Source organism: Rhea americana, unplaced genomic scaffold (genome assembly GCF_003343005.1).
Source record: "Rhea americana isolate MKP2758 unplaced genomic scaffold, rheAme1 scaffold_7, whole genome shotgun sequence".
NCBI classification, from domain to species: Eukaryota; Metazoa; Chordata; class Aves; order Rheiformes; family Rheidae; genus Rhea; species Rhea americana.
This window is the reverse complement of record NW_028186867.1, coordinates 1,208,844-1,230,642: the sequence shown is the minus strand read 5'-3', so window position 1 is coordinate 1,230,642 and position 21,799 is coordinate 1,208,844. Positions and strand designations below refer to the sequence as shown.

Sequence of the window (21,799 nt, the reverse complement as noted above, 5' to 3'; positions counted from 1 at the left end):
ACCACCTCTGCTGGCTGCTATGGAGTTTTAAGCTGAGGTGAGTAACATGGAGCATGTACTGGGTGGAGGGATATGCACCCTYCTCACATAGAGATTTAAAATATTACAAATTTCGATGCAAGATGGAAAAAAAACCCACAATTTTTATCTTACTGCATTATTCTTATTGTTGACGACTTTAGTCTGTACTCATTTAGGTAAATGCCATTATCAGATTAGCCATCTACTTTTCATTAGTCTCTTGCCTCAAATCCATTTGAAACCACTAAGATCAAAACCAATTACGTCTATTTGTTTCTCTCTGACCCTAGCAACACTTAGMTCTTTGTGTTTGTAGCTAGATATGCCTCCACTGTAAAAGAATTGAGTATTTTTGCACATTAAAAGATTACATTGTGGATAACATGGCAACTATAACACTATAAAGTCTTAACTCTCTTTGCTTAATTATTTCTGTAAGCAACTGCATGTAATTGCCACTTTATAAATCTTCACACTAAGCTCACTTAACTTTTGTGATTTATTTCAACTCCCTCTAAAATCTTTTCCAGGCTCCTGAGCCATAAACACTCAGATTTTGACAGTTTATATTCCCCCCCCAACTCAATTTTCATGTCTGTACATGTAATCCCTCTCTTCCTCACTTCCCCGTTGTTGCTGCTCGTATCAACCAAAAACAACTCTGAAATGAGAGCCATTCATTCCAGCACAGCTGTGTCCTTTCATATGAAATCAATGTACAAAATACTGTTCCCAGACAGGATGAGAATTATGGCGAGGGGGGAAATAAACGACGTTAAATACCCATTTTAGCATTAAATGCAGTTAAGGACCAAATCTCTCGTCCTTTATTTGATGCCGCCCTAGATAATTACCTGCACACTAACCACGAGCTGGGAAACAACCAGATGATATAAGCGCTGTAGAGTCTCACTCTTTCTGTCACCTTCTTTCCAGCTGCTCTCCCACAGCCAGGGCAGCTGCAGTGGCAGCCTGAGCAGTGGTTTCCAGCTGACATTGCCAACTAATGCCATGCAAATACCGAGGCATCTCCAAATTGAGCACCGATTCCCAAGGGACTACTAGTAGCACAAAATGAGACAAGTCTTTCTGATTACTAAAAAGGCTTCTTAATAACAAAACACAAAGAAACACAAGACTTAACGTATGACACCGACGTATTCAGAGGAAGGCGTCTGAACACGGACATGCAAAGCACRAGGCACCAACAATTAAACTTCACTACAAAAATCTGGCTTAATTAATGTCATTATCTACAGTGATATCCTGTTTCCCTTGACATCGGTGGCAAAACCGTTAATAMAATGTCTCCTCTAGGAAGAGAAAGTACAGTCCAGATAATACTGTGTTACAGTTTGGGATCTTGTGTTAGTGTTGACTTACATCATTCTGTGTTATACTTATGTCTATTAAATAAWGTATGTAAAGAGAAATCCATTGATTTTGGTAAAAGATCACACTGTACATAATAGTGCTAAGGTATCAAAACTATTGAAATGGTAATTAATATTAGCAYAGCATTGCTAAATAGAGACATTTCCTTGCTCCTGGTTATCCTGTCTTGTTCACAAGGCTATGGACTGTCAGCTGGCCTTCAGTGAACTCAGGACTTGTATTGCTGAGTTCTTCATAGCAAGACAACCCACGTGGGTTAGGCATGCTGGTTTTTCCCCGCAGGGGAGACAGAATTCACACTTACGGCAGAAATATCTCATCTGGCAAGATAGCATGAACCGGTGCCCAGGTAAAGAGATACATTTCAAAATATTACAGCTGGTGATTTCCATTTATCAATTCAAAAAAGSTCTGCTATCTTTAGGCTAAGGATAAACAGGGAGTGGAAGAATGAACATGCTTCCACAGCAGTATTAAAATTGCTAAAATAAAGGGAAAAATATTTCCTCTCCTTCTACAATCAGCCTCCCAAAGTTTTCCAAATACCTCATGATACTATTTCATGCTTATAACATTTAAACATATTTTCTTAAGAAATTCACTTATGCATAGTGGAGATGTTATTTTTCTGATAYGAATAACTATGAAAGTTGTGAAATAAATATTGCCTATGCAGCTACATTACTAGCAAAGTATTCATCCCTAGCATGCCCAGTCTCTGGTGGYCTTTTTATATATCTAAGAAACCAACTTCAGAATGTTGGAAATACTCATTGAGCACCAAAATTCATGATCATTTTTTAAAATTTCTTCAGCAGATAACAATATTTTTGGAGAAATTTATCCAGAAGCATCACAACTAGAACTAGAAGGGGCTGAGTACCTTTTGGGAATGCCAACAAAGGAGAGAGAATGCCTTAAAAACCTAGACCCAACTGCAGAGTTACAACTGAATTTCTGTCAGTCTTAACATATTAATAGATTTCTATGTACTTCTGTCAATAAAGGAGGTCTAAGCCATATTGCACTACTCTGCATTTGTCTTTGGGTTGAGGGCATGTGCACAGGTGTCACAAGTAAGATGGCATGCCGTACACAGAGCTCTGCGATGGGCTGGGTTACTTAAAAGAAGTTGCTGCTTCTATCACATACTGTATTTTGATAGGTTGGAGTTACAGTTTTCCCAAATGTAAAATCAGTTTCGTTCTTGAGTATGAATACTGTGAACGCCGCAAGCCAGTGGCGGCTGACCCAAAATCAAATACAACAGCTCCATGAGTTTATTTCTARTGCCAAAGCTGCATTAAACAGACCTTGCTCTGGGCTGTACTACCCATACAAACGCACTCCTACCCCCCACAAGCCCTCAAAGTCCAACTGCTTGTGAAGTTGAAGAACAAACCACAGCCTACGATGCACCAAAGAAAGGTATATTTTCTTTGTATATCTTCCCCATACCACCAAAAAGCAAGGAAAGTTTTTGCTTGATACKGCAGTGTCCCCTCTGGCTTTGCAGTCTGAAGATATCCATGCACTGCAGAATTTGCATTCATACCATTGTTTGAGTTAAGTTCTTACTAAATACAAAGATTTCAKATTAGATTTTTAGTATGAAATATTGTTCTTTCTCCTAACTTTATTGAGATTAATGTAAAGCAAGTGAAAAYATAAAGCCTACACTACCTGAGCAATGAATTTTAATTTGAAATAAACAAATACAATCAAATGTTCTAGCTGTAGCTTTACTGGTCCTGAAGATGTAGTAGAATAGGTAGGTAATATAATGCTTCCACGAAACAAACAGGAAAAAAGCATTTTCTGATTTCTGGCATGTTTTAAACATGGATGAAAGAAAAATGTTTGCTATTCCTGGGATTTCAGCTAGCTCAACATAGAAGTTATCAGTTTCTGCATCCAAGAAGAAGCATTAATTTGAATGCAAATGCTTTGAACAGTTCAAGAGTGGACTCTCTATTCAGTATAAAAGAAAAAATGCCGATATTAGAGAAATGATCTACTCTTACTTGAAAAACAGAATGTGCATGACAGAGCACATGTTGTCATTTCTAAGCATTTAAAAATYATATAAACCTGAGTATTGTATATATTATGAGATTAAAAATATATATATATATGAGTATTCTAGTCTACCTTCTGGATTTTGAGCCTTTAAGATGCACTAAAATTCCATTATCGACTCTAGTGTATAGCTTGAATCAAATTATGAAGTAAAATAAAATAATTTAATTTCAGGACTCCAAGAACTGGGATTTAAATAACAACAGTAAAGCCTTTAATTCAATATAAACCACTATTTGTATTTTTTCAAGTGGTCTGAAATAGTATTTTCTATAAACTCTGACATCACTTAAAGAAAGGGCTTTTTGGTTTAAGGAAAACGAGATTTGCTGAGCACATGGAAAATAGCTATTTTGATTTTCTATATACCAGCTCTTACTGGAAAGCAATATTCTATTTTTTGGAGGGGAAAACCATTGGTTTTAGTCTGAACTGGAACAARAATAAGGTATCTCAAAATATTCATACTTTGTAAGAAATCCAAGAAGGAGGAGCTCCCGGTAACTTAGCACAGAAAACACAGAAAGCTTGCGTAGGATTTGGTTTAGAGCAAGAGCTTGCACTAGACGTTATCYGCTCCCAGGCGAGTGCCTTAATCGGAGGGCTACTGACTACTCTAATATTTACTCCCGCTCCTATATATAATGTTGGTACAGGTTCTCCGGTCCCTCCAGGCTCCCTCAAAACTCATTACATGAGTGGCCATTCTCAGACCTACCTTGGACACTTCCGCTAGGCCAGGGTAAGGCCATCCACTTACTCTGCACTGTTCCTYGCTGAGAGGATATTATTTTAAGGAGTTTCGTCTCCACGTACAAGTGAACTTTCCACTTCCAGATCATAAGTTCAGTTTAAATTTTGCAGGCTATTGTGCCAGAACTAGCTATTATGTCAGCTTTTAACCTTTGCTGTAAGAAAGGTGTTGCATAAGCCTTCTCTCTCTCTCTCTCTCTYTYTTTTTTAATCTTAGGGAAATTTTCTTTGAGTCATGAGTTTTTCTCGTCAGCCAGCAACATTTCAGCCTTTTAGTGACACAGAGTATGTACACCTTTTGGAGGCAGGGAGAGGCACATTTCAGACATGTGGAAAGTAAATAAACAGCTTTTAGGGATTAGGAGTCTTTATTTCACGTGCTACGTAACCACTCCACCCTTTCATTTGGGTTTCATCGCTCTCACACACGCTCTGTTTACACACACACACACACACACACACACACACACACACACACACACACACTACCCTGTCCTACACACTGCTGTCGGGCATCCTGGGAGAGCTCTGCACTGCTAAGTCAATCGCAGAGTTTCAGCAATAGACTCCAGTTTCTCCAGTTTGTTGGGGCTGGGTTTTASGGRGTGGRGGRKGGGKTYYTTTTTTTCTTTTTCTTTTTGACCTCTGGGATATCGAATTTCCTCTCACACTGGCAGCTGTTCTGACAATTCTATGGCTCTCTTGGAGCTCCTGYGAAGACTGGGCAAAAGTTAAATAGGAAAATCAGAAAGTCTAATAACCAGGAAAATATTGTGAGTATGAAGGGGTGGCTTATATGCACTCACCAGCATTGCTGTTAATTTTAACTAATGTGATTACTCTTTCTTTGTTCTCTATGTATTGAAACGGTGTTTGTTCCCTTTGGGCTGATTTAGGGATCTTGCAACTTGTAGTAAAGGACATTATTTCAGCTTACAGCTGAATTTCAGCACTGCTTGAATTTTTCTAAGAAAAAAGGATCACACTTGGCACATATGCATCTGCTGATCTGCCATTAAATTAAATATCAAGCAAGCATCTTAAGTATATTTTAACAAAGAAACAACCTCAGCTGTAGAACTAACCAATGCCAAACGGCCCTGAAATGCATATATAACAGTAAGTTAGATTGATAGATCAGTGTACACATACCAGGAAAGGCCTGTAAAGAGCACAGAATCACAGAATCAGTAAGGTTGGAAGGGACCTCTGGAGATCTAGTCCAACCTCCCTGCTCAGCAGGGTCACCTAGAGCATGTTAGACASRRTTGCATCCAGGCRGGCCTTGAAGATCTCCAGAGAAGGAGACTCCACAACCTCTCTGGGCAACCTGGYCCAGTGCTCKGTCACTCTCACRGGGAAGAAATTCCCCYTCACSTTCAGGCAGAACTTCCTGTGCTTCAATTTCTGCCCATTGCCTCTTGTCCTGTCACACGGGACAACTGAAAAGAGTTYRKCCCCATCCCCTTGACACCCTCCCTKCAGGTACTTGTACACATTGATCAGATCCCCCCTCAGTCTTCTCTTCCCCAGGCTRAASAGGCCCAGCTCTCGCAGCCGTTCCTCATAGGGCAGGTGCTCCAGCCCTCTGATCATCTTCGTAGCCCTATGCTGGACTGTCTCCAGTAGCTCCATGTCTGTCTTGTACTGGGGAGCCCAGAACTGGACACAGTACTTGAGATGAGGCCTCCCCAGGGCTGAGTAGAGGGGCAGGATCACCTCCCTCAACCTGCTGGCAACACTCTTCCTAATGCAGCCCAGGAGACCACTGGCCTTCTTGGCCACAAGGGCACATTGCTGGCTCACGGTCAACCTGTCATCCACYAGCACTCCCAGGTCCTTCTCTGCAGAGCTGCTCTCCAGCAGGTCAGCCCCCAGCCTGTACTGGTGCCTAGGGTTATTTCCGCCTAGCTGCAGGACTCTTCCCTTGCCCTTGTTGAACCTCAGGAGGTTCCTCTCCGCCCAAGTCTCCAGCCTGTCCAGGTCTCTCTGAATGGCAGCACAGCCCTCRGGTGTGTCAGCCACTCCTCCCAGCTTGGTATCATCAGCAAACTTGCTGAGAATKCACTCTGTCCCCTCATCCAGGTCATCGATGAAGAAGAACAGGATGGGACCCAGTACTGAGCACTGGGCCACGCCACTAGCCACAGGCCTCCAACTGGACTCCGTGCCACTGATGACGACCCTCTGAGCTCTGCCTTTGAGCCAGTTCTCATTCCACCTCACTGTCCACTCATTGCTTATCTAGGAGGATGTTGAGAGCACCCTGATGCTCTCTCCACTGTCTACTAATACAGGGGCTCATTCAAATGTGGCTTGCCAAAGCAAGAAGGAAGTATCAAACAGATCCATACAAATAAAATTGCTACACTCCAACATCAGTTTTCAGGAGACAGGTATGTTTTGTGAACTGCCCCTCTAGTCTGAGGCACCCCAAGTTCACACTGCATGCCTGCCTGCTAGTCTGCAGTTCCATTCTTTGTTTTTAAGCAGCACATTTATTTTGGACAGAGAGAGGGAAAAATAGCCCATAAAGTTCCCACTGTTATGAAAAACAGAAACAATTGCTAGAGTTACAAGCTCCTCGTGGACTGAGCCAGAAGATGAACAGCTCTTATTCTCCACTTACATCCATGCAGTTGATTGAAAATTAAAAATACAGTGACAACACACTCATGTCTATAAAGCATGAAGCTTACAGAACTTGTTACCTGCCAAACTGAACCTAGGCAGTTGTAACTGTCATACCATCCACTTTCAAGCAGCCTTTATGGTATATTTTGCTCACAACCAGCATGGTTAGAGTCGCTTACACAAAACGACAAACTTCTTATCACAGACTTCAATGCCAACCCTGACATGACTAAGCCATTCAAATTCAAATCAGCATCATTATGCAGCTTAGTTTAAATACATAATGCCACTTCTCATTCCCTGGGCTTTATTCCTCTCAGTTTAACTATGAAAACATGCAAGATCATGAAACCAGTCTCAAAATAGATAGTATTTGAGGGCCCTGAGTTTGTTGATGGAAGAGATATTGAGAGCCTGGTAAAGTGCTAGGTAGTATAGTGCTACTTTTTTTCGCCCACTGAGTCAAAGTTGTTTCGTTTTCTTCAAATTTAGCTAGAGCAAGAAAAAAATTAAAACACAAGCCTGTTACTACATTCAGCATAAATACTCCATAACACTCACCTCTACCACACTACATATAAGCGCATTAGATTTCCTTATTAATTTACTAAGTTCCCTTGCGTCTTCAGTGTCCTTTATTATTTGCTCAAAGCAGATTTGAATTAAGAGTTGAATTCAACTATGACTTTCTGTAAAGTAAGAATAAAGTACAAATAATGTAGTTGTCCTGAAACTGTGTACTGAGTGTCTGAGAAAGAGCCCAGCTGGAGCAGCTACGGCTCCCATGATACCTTTTTCTGCCAGAGGCTTCCACTRTCTTGAATCTTCGGGGGGAAAATTGATCTTTTCATTTCTCTGCTTCGAAGTAAGCCCAGAGAGCCCAACACTGCTGAAAGCTACATTGCAAAGTGTGTGTGCATACGCATGTGACAGAGATAGATAAGYTGTAATTGAATTCTCTGCTTCTCATTTCAGGGGATGTGTTTTGAAAAAGTACAAGGAGTGTTAGGAAGGGGCATGTCTCCCCTCAGAAATCCTTCTTCCACATGGCTGTGCAGACTCAAAACTGGCTCTAACTGCGCAAATGTTCCCTATTAGGAATAGCTACAAGAATGCTGGAAGCAGCTGGTGTTATCCCTCGGAGCACAGTGCGCAGCATTTGGTGTTTGCCGTCTGACCTTCCCATACAGTTATTTCAGAGTTTTCTAAAACACCTTTAAAAAAAAAAAATTTTGCTCAATCAAGCAAACCAGCTGCATTAATAACATGGTTTTGATAAGAGCAACACAGAAACCAAATATTTTACACAATTTGCCAGAAAAAAACCTTGATAAAGATACTTTTTCATAAATAATGTCTCTCATATTCACACTCCCCACATACAATGCTGTCATCTGAAGCGTGTGGGCAGGAAGCGTAGGAAATCTGTGAAAAACAAACATTGAATCACCAATGATTTTGATTGCAGTTCTGTATTACACGGCATTTCAGCAAATAATCATCCTGAGTGACGGCTCTGTGTCTCAGCTGATACGACTTGTTACTTCATCGGACTGCTCACGGAGCAGCAGGAAACCATGGACCACAGCTCATGGTGATGGCAGGAGAGACTATGTCTTTTTTTTCAGATGCTTTGTCCACTTTTAAAAGCGGACAGGCTGAATCAAGGCCGGTAAACCTCCTACCTGCCAGAGCAGGAGAACCAGAACTCAGACTGGAAATGCATGCATCCACCTTCCTGCTGTGCATCATTCCTGCTGCCTACCTAGTAAAAGCAAATACACAAATCAGATGCTTCTTGTCTCTCACCYTGATCCAAAGCCTCTTAGATTAGACCATTAAATCCTTAACTCATATGGCTTCTTCCCTTCATTTCCAGTTTTTATACATGCCACTACCCACAGCAGAGTGGTGCTAAGAACATGCCRTGTGATGCACACTAAGCAGCGCAGCACACTGCATTCCCAGTGAAAAACCTAACTTACCTGCAAAAGATCTGAACAACCGTCTCAAAAAAGTACTGTCAGTGATGGTGCTGACATCCCAGTACAAACCAAGGATGCTGAACTTTAATTAATCTCTTTCCTTCAGAGCGCTGCAGCCTGAAATCAGTGTCCTGCTAGCCATCTCATAATCATGCTGTGAATTTGTAGTTCTTGTAATCTTTCTTCAAAAACAGGTCTCTTCAGCCCAGATCTCTTTTATTCTTACTTTTTGCATTTCTTCTAATGAACAAAATGCTCTTATTTACGTAACTGGAATCGGAGACATATTCATTCAGGAACCCGCTAACTAGAACTATGCAAAAAAGAAACTGTCATTTCCGGGCTCTGCACTGCAGTGGTTCTGCAAACAATCCTAAAATCACCAGCCTTTTGGGTGGCCTGCAGAAAGACAAAATAGACTGGCTGTGAAGTACCCAATTAGCCTGTCTCCTTTGTATTTATGAACTCCAGACACAATTACAGTCCCTAACTTGGATAAAAAGCTTGTTTTTTGTTTGTTAGAACTATATGCTGACAGCAAAGTTTTCCATCTCAGAAACTTAAGAGTTCAAAGATATTTGTTAAGTTCTGTTTTAAACCATAGTTCTTCACAGTATTCAGTATCCAACAGTGTACATATCAAAGTATTTCAGGGTACTTTGCCRTTCACTGTCTACATCTGGGCAACCTTTTTTATAACACTGCTATTAGCCACTAGCATATTTGAGGAATTTCCCCTCCCCCCCATTTTGAGCTATTTTTTTTAATAGTTTCAATAGCCTAATTTTTAAAAAATTGCCATTCAGGCTGAAATTTTATAAATACAAAATGTTCACAGTTTATGGAGTGGCTGTATAAATTACAGTCTATCAATCATCAAAAAAAATGGAAGAAAATAAGCTTACTCATTGTTAACTTTGGAATAATTTCCTCCTAGAGCCCTTGGAAATATTCATCTTATATCTTCAAATTGTGTTTAGGGCTAACACTCATTGAGAAACTAGTTAACTAGTTCTGAAATTGTAATTTAGTCACTCACAGACAAGCAACTTCTGATTTGTTTCTTAATTATGCAAAATTGCAAGGACCTGCATCTCACTATGGATGGACGGAGGATTAGGAKACACATTAACAGGCAGCCGAGAATTCCTCTGTCTGATCTCTTGTTACACCAAGGACCAATRCTGGCCACAAAAGCCTCATGGGACAGTCAAAAATAGCTTTGCAAATATAATTAACCTAAAATCTCATTTTTTTCAGTGGAAAAGCAAGCTTTTGCCTTAAAACACAGTCATGAACAAGATGAGTTTTCTGCAGAAGAATTGATAGCTTGTTTGAAAAGTCCAAAAAAAAAAAAAAAATCTAAGCACAAAGATACTTTCATTCAAAAAACACTCTGTGCCTCGTGGAAGTTGCAATTCAAGTGTTCTGCACGCATGGCTCGTTTTCCTATCATGAGCAGAGGTTCTTAYGACTTACTCCTTCATTCATCTTGAGGGTGAGCAGTACGCTCTCGAGAGCTGAAAGTCTATTATGGCTCCTTGGGAAGGATCTGAATTATCAAAAAACCCTGCAGTACAGCTTCCAGGAGACAGARCTACTTGGAATAAAAACACTTTCAACTTTTGTATTTCCACAAAAAGTAATTGAAAAATGCTGATTACTTTAAAAGTCATTCTTAGATTCTTTTCCAACTGAACTGGAGAGCCCCACAGATAACGTGGGCAACCACATTCACGCAAAGTCATACCCACTAAATTCTGGCAACACCATTCATTCAAAAATCAAAAATGTAGCAGAAGTACAACAACCTAGATTGCACGTACACTTGATGAATTCCTAAGACCTCTGAAARCACAGAGCTGGTAGCAATTTGCATATGCAAAAAAGCTGCTTTATTTACATCTGAGCTGTCTGATCCAGCCACAAAATACTCTATGCTGCTCCAGAGAACATCTGCATGTCTGTCAGAAACTCTAAAAAACAGAAACCAAAAAAAAMCCCCTAAACATATTTAACTCACGGGGTTGTTTTGCCTAGTGAAATTTTAAAATCCATGTGCTACGAGCAGCAGCATTAGGTACAAGAACAGTTACAGCCCATACATTATTAGTGGTTGAATCGCAGTGGCAAACTTCCATCTTTGGGCATGCTTAGATTTCCCTTTGGCTAGAAAGCAGCGCATACACAGAACTATGGATTGAAAAGTTGTTTTGGAAAATTACATACTAGACTTTAAAGGAATATTTGGTAAGAGTAAGGTGCAGCAAGAGCCTTATGTTACTCTCAGAAGAAGCAAAACCATCAGGGGGATGTTTTCGGCACCGACCAGCACGTAAAACCACAAGAGCATCTACAATCCTCCAAATTCAGCTTCTCAAAACTGGCAGCACAGCATCAACACAGCTTAAAGAAGGAAGGCCCTGTTCCCAAAGCATTTGGGAAGACAAATCTCTATCCACATTCTCAAAATGCAAGACACAAATATAAACAAATGCAGAGGCAGACTGAAACCTATTTTTAGACGAACGAACAACATGAAAGCTTTCCAATGTCTTCTCTTCTCTTTCTTCTCTTTCTCCTGTTCTTCTCCTCTCCCCTTTTCCCTCCATTTGCATTTGTTGGTGACTGCCAAGTGTTCTCTGCTCCTATTTAAAATTTTTAATGGCAAACTAACAGCCTTCCCCAATCCAATTATTTTAATCTGTGTTAAGTGGCCACAGCAGCTGTTTAGCTCCTCTCACCAATCTTATTCATACTGTAATTAAAATATACATTAGTCAGCTGAAAGAGACATGTAAACCTCTTCAAGTTCAACATTTCACTATAGATTTAGTGAGGAAAGCGCTTAGTAAAAAAGAAGGAATCAACAGTATGTGTTTTAAAGGCTTGCAAACACAGGAAGTTAAAGAGCTTTTGCGGCAATATCCTTGTAAAATCAACAATTGCTTGAAWGATTAGATTTGTTGCTGGGTCTTGCATATTACAGTACAAAGAACATCCCTTCCCACATACACATAGCAGCAYAGTATATTGTTTTTGAACTTTTATCAAACCATACTAACAGCAAAGTATCACAGCACTTCAACTTASTGCCAAAGATTTCCATTAACACAGGGGTCTACAGAGCAAATTCATTCTGAGGTTTACCTTAGCTACAGATTTCTTACTTATATGATGCCCTTTAGTAATCTAAGGGAGATTTAACTTATATATCTCATTAATAACAACATACTTTATTCAAGGGAAACTCAAGTCATAAGCCTGTGTTTTGAAATAAGAAGAATCACAGTTTCCTACAACACCACTTTGACGTGCTTCTAATGGACTCGTGGATGAAATTTAGTTCACTGGTTTAGACATACTCTTTGCTCTCTGAAAACCAGGGAGCTCTGTTTGCACTGGGGAGGATTCTATCATTTGCCATTTTTGTAAGTTACGTTAATATGCTTTAATATAATTACAGGTAAGTTCTGATATAGGAGTATAGTTCTTAAGAAAAGATGCTGTGGCAAAGCAGCATGAATTTTTAAGCTTTGCTGCAATATGACAACTTCCATTAGCTGAAGTTCTGGCTATCCATTTAGAACCAGAGGAGGACAGAAAAAAGACTGATATAAATAAAGCTCTTAAAATCTTTACTCAGATTGGAAGAATTCAACAGCTGCATCCCATTCAAGAAATGGAACAGAATAAATATCCTCAGCTACAAGAACTACTTTCAAAGGGCCAAGTTGAAAACCTGGTACATTTCTAAAAGTAGAGATTTATCTTAAAGGCATTTGTAATACTTGTCACATTTTATGAATTTTTACAAGGTAACTCTGTGACATCTGTTATTTTCTTTATAACTTTATTTCCAGGAGATATGTCAAGACAGGTGAATCATAGTATTCAAGCAATAAATAAAGTTCTAGCCTTTGCAGTCTGCAAATGTGCTCTAAGCACTTTCAGAAAGTAAGAACCTAAGAAAAGAAACTCAAATGTATTTTTTACTTCATCCTATGATTTGAAAGTCATTTTCATTATCTTGCTTTTCTTGGGATCAGAACAATTCTTGAAGTGTGAAGCTAGAATTAATGGAACTACAAAAACTGTACACAGCTCCCTGATCCGGTTCTTTCCCAGGGGTGACGGGACTGGGGTTGACCAGAAACATCTTGGTGCTATTGATACTGGTTTAAGTAAACGTGGCAGCTGTGGTGGTTGAAAAGCCACCAGTATGTTTGCTTCTGCGACTCAGCATCAGGGTCAGTGACCTCTGGCTCTCGAGTCCAGCAGATACTGGGGCAACACCTTCTTGACTGCTCTCACTAATGTCAAAATGTCTGTATTTGAGTAATTATTTTTTGTATTTGAAATTTGCCTTGGTAGTATTTTCCCCTAATACTGTTCTGGGTCACGGAGAAGCATTCGGTATCTTATGGGGTTGACACAATTAATGAAATACGTGACTTGGGCTGAAAGAATTACACACATTCTACAGAAGAGATATTTTGGTAATGACAGACAATACCCAAAACTCCCTACAGARGGAAACTCAGGAAATAATGTGGAATAAAGCATCTGCTAAATACATAATTTTATGTTTATTATTCCGCAGAATATTATTTTACCTATCTTACTCCATTCAAAACCTGCAATGAATAAATATTAAACTGAAATTCCTAACATTTTTCTCTATGTTTTCTCACCACAGCAGGAAAATAATGAAGAATATATTATCGTTATTACTATTACTACCCATGTATCATTTGGTATAGAATGAATTAATTTATCCTTGAAAACTTCCTTAGAGTTTGTGAAGTTTTACCCTTTTCATTCGATAGAGTAAGCAAGCCCAACACCAGCAGAAGTGCATAGTAATTACCATTTTTCAAAAGCTGACTGATCAATGTAGGGGTAGATCCGACCTACAGTGGGATTCCTGTCAAAATGCAGACACCCATATCTAAACTAGACCCTGTAGGAACTCTTTGCTGCCAATGCAGTCAGGCAGGAACTCTGGGGGGAGTAATTCATTTGATTTGGTTTACRAAATAAGAAGGAAACTCCAGAAATGCCTTTGTCCCCCACTTCCTACATACAGGGAGCATAAGGTGGCTGACTCAGAGGCAGACTTCAACATTGTAGACTTCTTGTGAGACAAAACGAATACTGCCCTTAAGTACCATTTTCCTGGCTGCTGAGCACTGAACACGCTAAACACACTTATCCGTGGCCATCGCCACAACCGCTTGATRAAACACAAGCTTTGGTAGCAAAGCAGCTCACAAGTTGCCAGAGGTTGAGTGTCTGTTCGACCACCGCTTGTACTGAGGTCACCCGAATCGCGTGACTCTGAGCTTGGTCAGAGTCCCACCGCTGTCACTATGCCACCCCATCCCTGCAGAGCCCACTCTGTCCCAAGCGAAGCAACGTTCCTCGCATCGTTCAGGAGACAGCTAAAGGTTATTCTTCATTTTATTAATTTCATGCCTAGCACTGGAAATGTCAGCTGCAAAGGAATCTGCCGTTGCTTAGTTCACTGCCTGCTGCTAATTCCCTTAAGTCCAATTGCCATTTATAGCGATAGGGCTGGGTGGAGCCATGGAAGCTGTCCCTGGGAAGAAGGAGATCACAGACTGCCTTCTGCAACTGCTGCAAGAGTGTTTTCCCCAARAAACTGGGCACACAATGTATTATTACGAAATAAACTACAACCGCTCTCAATTTTTAATTGTACTACTACTGTTTCTCAACTAATTTGGTGCCAACCTCTGCCAGAACAGTTTCCAGCACTACAGAAATTTACCCTGAAAATTGTCCTAGTGAGCTCTGTTACAAGGGACATGAACTTCCACAAAAGTGAATGCCAGCTTAAACTTTCCTRCCTTTCACTGTCTTCTCTCAAAAAACTGCCATAACCCAAAACGGTAAAGCATTTAGAGCTCTTTTAAGTCCATCAGGGACTGTGTTATTGCCACTCTGCTCTATACAGACCATACTCAGACTACACTAGACTATACAGAGACCATGTAACAGAGAAATGCAAAGAATATCCATAGCTTGCAATGACATAGTTAATACTGTCCTTTTTCTACATCTTTTCCAAAATGTTAAAATAATCTTCTRTATGATAGCAAAACAGAAGACAATAGTACAAATATCATCCACAGTTCATACTTCCAGAGTAATGTATCTAAAAGCAAATAAGCTCCTCTTTCCAAAACAAGTTCCACTTTCCTATTAATTAATGATTACAGAAAAATTTTCCCAAATTTTTTGATGGTGCGAAAGAAGTACAGTTAGAGCATTATTTTCTTGCACAGAACTGAAATAACACTTTTTCCAGAYTTCCACAGAGATGTTTAGTGGAAAACTGCCCAGTATCCTGAAACACTTCTCTCTGGAAATTAATTTTACTCTTTCCTTCCCAAATAATTTTTTATGAATTTGCAGAAAAGAACAGAGTAAAATAATATGCTGTCATTACAAACAGATTAAGCATGTACCTGAAATGTCTATCTGTCAGCATAAAGTGTATTATATAGTATTCCAAACCAACAGTTTCAACCAAGATAGGAAATCTTAGGGTTTTTTTATATTGTTTCTTAGTATTACCCCAGTGAGATAAGAATGAGAATCAACAAGTTCTACTTAGATCTAGTTGTTTTATACAAATAGTTGCTCAACAAAAAGAAGAGTAAACTCCTATAGCCAAGCCTTACAGTCTAAGGTAAAAGACCAAGATGCCAGCTATTGATAAATTTCAGTGTTTTGAGCATGACTACATGCCTCAGGTTCTTATTTATATCCAAAGCTTCTGGTAATTACACAAAGAATTCTGAGAACTATATATCATGCCTCATGTTCAAAATGTCTTTACAAAATGTGCCTACTTGTTTTGTCACTGTACCGTGGGTGAGAGGAAACAAAGCCATTCAGACTGTGCAAAATAAACAGTTTTTAAAACTTTAGATTACCCAGATAAACACTTTCTCAGAAATCTAGGAAAGAGAAGGCAGGAGGGGGCAAAGAGAAGGGAAAACAAGAGGGAACAGGCACTGACCCAGCTCATTTATCTTAGCAGAGGAAAAAAAATGGAGAAGTTCCACATCAGCTAGCTGTTTCAATCATATCATTTTCATACACGTGATGATTGAAATTTACATTGCTTTTTGCAATATGAATACACAATAAATGTTATTCAACTTAGCAATGAACTAGCCACTACCTCTCTGCACTGTCAGTGTCCCTTTAAAAGCCTGGCATTGCAAACACACAAACAACTCTGCTTGAAAGTGAGGAGCTGACAAAGGTTGCATTTCAAGCCAAAGTGTTTAGTTCACTGGAACGTCTTTTTCCTTAAAGGAACAGCAATTTCCCATACATATGCCCCATTTTCAGGGAATTATCAAGCGAAGTATTTCTGCAGCTCTTCCAAGTCTGAAGACTCATGGAGAGCTCTCTACCTAAAAACCTGATGGATGAGCAAGGAAGTGTAAAACACTGGTTCATGCTTTTGGTCTTAGCATAAAGCACGTCTGTGGCTTCATGGCAACCACTTGAATTTGTTAAATCACAGCCTGCTTATACTGAGGCTCYTCAGATGATTTCTTGCTATCCGTACGGCCAAAACAGTTGAACAGATAGGATGTGGATCATATATCCACATTTTATATTCACTGAAGACCTGCAGGACATTACTGTGTGCCTTTATTTAAGAATCTTGTTTCATAATTTAGGATCTACATTTTGAATGTAAAAAACAAGTCAGTTTTTGTTTTCTACTGTCCTTATCCCCAGATTTGACCTCACTCACGTTTGCTGATCCCAGTTGAATTCAATGAGGCTATTAAATCATTCAGGATTTTTACTCATGTGGACATGGTCAGAATCTGTTCTTTCACTTTGCATTATACTGTAGACCATCCCACAGCCCTGGAAGCTATATGGAAGATAAAACTCCAGGGAGTGGACATTTACCTGGCCAAGAGCATTTTGCTACTACCTAAAACTAAGGATTAGAGAGTTTATTGGCTCTGCTTACAGCTTCAATAGATTTTCAAATGTAGGCCAAGAAACACTCAGTTTAGCCATCTATCTTGTGGTTTTTATACCATATTGGATTTTCAACTTTTTTTTTTAAATCATAGACTTTGCCTCCCCTTTAAAATATGGAAATCAGTATGACATACAGATGCGGATGGGTCTCTGAAGAATTTGTGTCTGYCCAGACCACTATCAAAGGCAGTGGCAGACCTAACGATTTTTTGCCAGTGGGGATATCATCATAAAATTCTGAAGCAAATGTGTGTGTTACCATGCACAATCACATCTGTAATGGAACAGAGGTTTAAAGATGACAATGTCATACACTGAGAACTGCTCATTATCAAAATAATATTAGCAAGAATATTCAGTTGTTACAAGTTAAAAAGTGGTGGAAAAAACATTAGAAAGATGAAGATTCTTTTAACTTTCTTCTGTGTGTGCCAGCTTACACCCAGGCTGAGTTGCTATGTGCCCCTCTTACGAGCTTAGGGACAGCCAGTAAAAACCCCACTGTACCATGTTCATGTGTTCGTACATAAAACCAAATCAAAAAAGAAACCTACAGAAACTTCATGACAAAATCCACTGCTGCTAAGCACAGTTTACCAAGCCCATAGGGTAATCTGTGCTCAGGCTAAGAACAGGGAGCTGAGCAATTTCACTTCAGGACAGAGAAAACCGCAAGCCTAGAATCAGAGGCTGAAGTTTATATTAATAATGTAAACATGCCGAGGATCGTTCCCCGGCAGTGACCCAACACGGCCTTAGTCCATCCTATTAAACCGTCTCCCTCTCCGGCGTGGCCGCATCCAAACGGTCTGTTATGAACAACCCCTGGCCTGGGCTAACTGTACACCAGGAAATGTTTGGGAGAGTTGGCCTGGACAAAAACTATGTCAGGGACCAWGGTAATAGTTTGACAGTACCGAAGATCAAGTTCCAGTGCCTGCRGATGCTCCCTGACATGGTTTAACTTCTCTGCGTACGCAAGGAGGCAGAAGGACAGATATCCGCAGTCATGATATTTATGCATCAYAAAGAAAGTGACTCATGCTATGCCTGAGAGAAAACATGAAGCTGTACTGTCAGGACTGAAACAAGGAGAGAGAAAAAAACATTTCCTTTACTTTCCTTTTGCCTCCAGGGTTGTGTTAGGCCTGTGACGCCTACCGCCCAACCTTGGGAGTGCAAATGAAAAGAGAAAAGAGATTCTTTCCCATGACTGATAAAGTAAATTCTTCATACTTGTACAAAAATGAGTATAACATCTTTTGGTTTTATTTTTCTTGCTTGAGCTACACGGAATAAGAGTGACCTTGTACTTAGACCATGTAGTAGCTTCAACTAACATCAGGTATCAATTAACATTTGTCATTAACATTTATGTCAAAACATTAATTAACACTTACCTCTATCAGGCAAGGTTTTCCAAGGTACCCTTGGTCCAACCTAACTGGGTAAAACTGCTCTTAAAATTGACAGCATAAATTCTTTTCTCTGAGCTTCATCTAGATTAGGGTCAAATGACAAAAGACTCAATGCATCCTAAATTAGGCAAATCTACATCTACAAGGCTAAATTATAATTTTCTTATCATTGGATGCTATTTACTTACAAATCAGACAGYGGGGCTGCCTTTCTAAAATCACCTAGAAGCATTCTAACATTAACAAAGAAAAATGAATTTACTAGAACTATTTACAGAATGTACTAAGTACCGCTTTCACCTACCTGCCAACCCACACCAAAATCAGTGGGACTTTATCTCCAAGCAGTTATGCACAATATTGTGTGTGCTGCATGATGGCAGCCAGATCAGCAACTCTCTCAAAACACAAAAGAGGTCTTTCTCGCGACTGGTTCTTTGTATGTGACTTACATAAAAATCGGCTAATTGGCACTCCTTCGCTCCCCACGAGCATGGCAGCAGTACTCTCATTACACATTTTAGATGAGGTTTTTCAGCTCAGTGTATTTACATTTTTCTATTTAAGTGCCTGCACAATTCTTTCAATACCAGAACACAGTCTAGAAGCACTCAGCCTGATGAAATTCCAAGCAGCTGTTGTGTCCCAATTCCTAAGGGATGGTCCTGCCATTTCTGAGCCCCTCTCTCCCACTCTCCTGTGACAAGAAAACAGTTTTGACAATTTCCTCAAATTTCAAAAGACAAATGGAATAAACAGGTCTATGATCCACCTGATTATTTTCCTACTTGGTGAATCATAAGAAGAAGCTGTTACTGCCTATCTGCTCTCTTTCCTTAAGCCCAGAAAGAATAATCCTTCCAAAGGAAAAAAGATTTGTCCCCTAACTCATTGGCAGGTTAGAAAAGAAGATGATCTGAATATTCCTTGAGAAGCAAGTCCAGAATAGGTATCCTCATCTACCTCCAGAGGGAAGTAGACATGGATTAACAGTTTTTAGAACAATAATATTTTAAGTATATGTGGAGCAGAGCAGAAGCTGTGGCACATAAGGATTTTCTTTAGAGTTTAGTTGTGCTAGCAAAAAAGGTACTTTTGATTTCCCTGTCAGCTAACACAGATGAGCATTTTTCACTCCATGCTTTTAACTCAGCTGATTACCATCTAACCAAGCTACCGTTGATCTATTTCTGCTCCTACTTAATGTAGAAAGTTTACATCTACTTCTGGTGAGGGAATGCTGACAGAACTTGGAGACTGTAAGTAATACAAAACCTTGGATTTGATTTAGACTACTGTTGCCTTTTGATATAAAAAAATATCCTTAGCTACACTCCTTCCTCCATCCCACCATAGCATGGACTGGTAGGTCATAAGTACTCTATATAAATGAAAATGCTCAGACTTTGTTATGGCAAAATGCATCTTTGGAAATGTTAGCAAGTACAACTTATCTGACAGTAAAGACATGTTCAACACTCTTCAGATCCTGGAAATACAATATAACATTTTCACATGTCCAGCCCAATGGGTTATTGGACCCAGTAATATGGGTCATTCCCATGATGGGAAGACATTCATTTTTGAGGTCACGTGGCAAGTCCTCAGTCCTGCACTGGAATGAGGAGGCTTGTAGCAAGGTGCTGCTGTTYGCTGCACCAGGCAGCGCAGGGTGAAAGGGCCTGAGGTGCACAGGAAATGTGYGTATCAGCAGCACAGATGCTGAAACATCAGCTAAGGTGAGAATCAGAGCTTACCAAATAAGAAGCAGACAGCCTGCTTGCAAATGCAATAGACTATAAGGTCCRAAAGATTACATTTCATCTTCACTGTATCAGACTTGACATAGCAGATGATGTGACCTTTCTGCTCTCATTCTTAAGACAACTTCTAACTGTGTGGCATGTACAAAAGTCCCAGAACAGCGGAAGAACAGAAAGGCTGCCTGACAGTAACACTGACATAGCTTTTGTTTTAGTGATCTTAAGCAATTTCTCATTGTCACGGCCCAATCAAAGAAGTTGGTTTGTAGGTCTAATGTTACATTCTTTGAAATCTAGAGAAACCTTCCATAAACATTGGGACTGGAATGGCACTATTCCAGGTCACGTCTGCAGGACCGACAAAACTAGGGAAAAGAGAACTTGGTCCTATCTGCCAAATTCAGATTACGAAGTCTTTCTCATGATAAAAAGCACACTTTTTTCCGTGACCAAAAAAAAAAAAAAAAGTTATATTGGAACTAGTTAATGGATAGGGGAAACAGATCCTGCATGTAGACTGAGCAGTAGGAGAACCCCTGAATCCCTATGTCCTGGTCCCTCGATCTGTACTGAAGATCCAGCTAGAAGGCGCGTTGTCTCCCTTCTAGCCCACATACCTCAGTTTCTTTGTCAATGAAATCAAGGCATGAGGRAGGAAGGGATTCACACATGTCCGTATCATTTCCTAGAAGATTACAGAATAAGGCTGGAGCTTGCATGCCCACTTGGGTGCTCACAGGTACTCTTGAGTCCCCAGATAATGCAGAGCCTAATGGATTTGATGTGGAAGCTCATTTTTGCTGGTCATCCCCAGCCTTGGTTCATCACGTTACTTTCCTGWCTCCGACTGAAGAAAAAGGAGCCAATCACCAGGGCATGAACATCAGGTGCTGACRTTAAATCACCTTTCAGCCTACCTCCTTCTATTCACCATATAAAATAAAATTTAGGAAGCACAAAGTTAGTGGGTTAAAACTCTTTGGCAGCACTGCAAAAATATAACTTAAGCAGCTCTATGTAAATCAGGATTGGCGAACTATGACAGGSCATTATAAAACCAAAATCTATAGATGGGGTCCACAGAAGCTCAAATATATGTCACATCAATTTTATACCCTTGGGCTCATGCTTCAGATGCTGCCCATGAATTTTCTACAGTCAGGAAAAAGTAGACCAGTTAACAGTGACACAATAACCATTCAGCTGAGGTCCAGAGGTTCCCCTCTTAGGGCATGTTGTGGAGGTGAGGGCACAGAGGTTAGTGCTTTTAGGACTCCTGAGAGCAGTCATTCTCACTTGAGTTATCCCGTCCACACCAAACGCTCCTGAAGAGGATGACACAGACATGACACAAACCATGTTCCCGTCCCAGGGCCAAACTTTCTTTTCTCTAACTGCAGATGCATATAAACTTCCTAAGATAGAACATAAAATTCTTTGCTTTGCTATCTTTCAATAGAGGTATTAGTGTAACAGAATAGAATTTGGTCCTACATTTTCTAAGTTTTTGAGATTAGAAACAATTATTGGAAACAACTCTGTTCTCCCATAGAAATATAGTGTAACATTCTTTCGCGAGACTTTTCCAGACAGAATTGTATGTACATACCATCAATTCACTTAAGACTTCATATCAAACATGCTTAAGGATTGCTTGATAGCATAGTACTTTGTGTAAAMCTGCACGCTTTAATCACAGTACTGC

At 39.9% G+C, this 21,799-nt stretch overlaps 1 protein-coding gene across 2 annotated transcripts in view; it reads right to left on the bottom strand.

The window, feature by feature from the left end:
- The window catches only part of ARHGAP6 (Rho GTPase activating protein 6), a 167,449-nt gene that overhangs the window by 69,626 nt on the left and 76,024 nt on the right, over positions 1–21,799 (bottom strand). The window contains exon 1 of one of the 2 annotated variants that reach the window (XM_085321477.1): positions 8,868–8,909. The exons of the other annotated variant lie outside the window; for it this stretch is intronic. The gene's annotated coding sequence lies outside the window, so the exon portion shown is untranslated. Of the gene's footprint in view, positions 1–8,867; positions 8,910–21,799 lie in introns of those variants that run through there. 2 annotated transcript variants of the gene reach the window in all.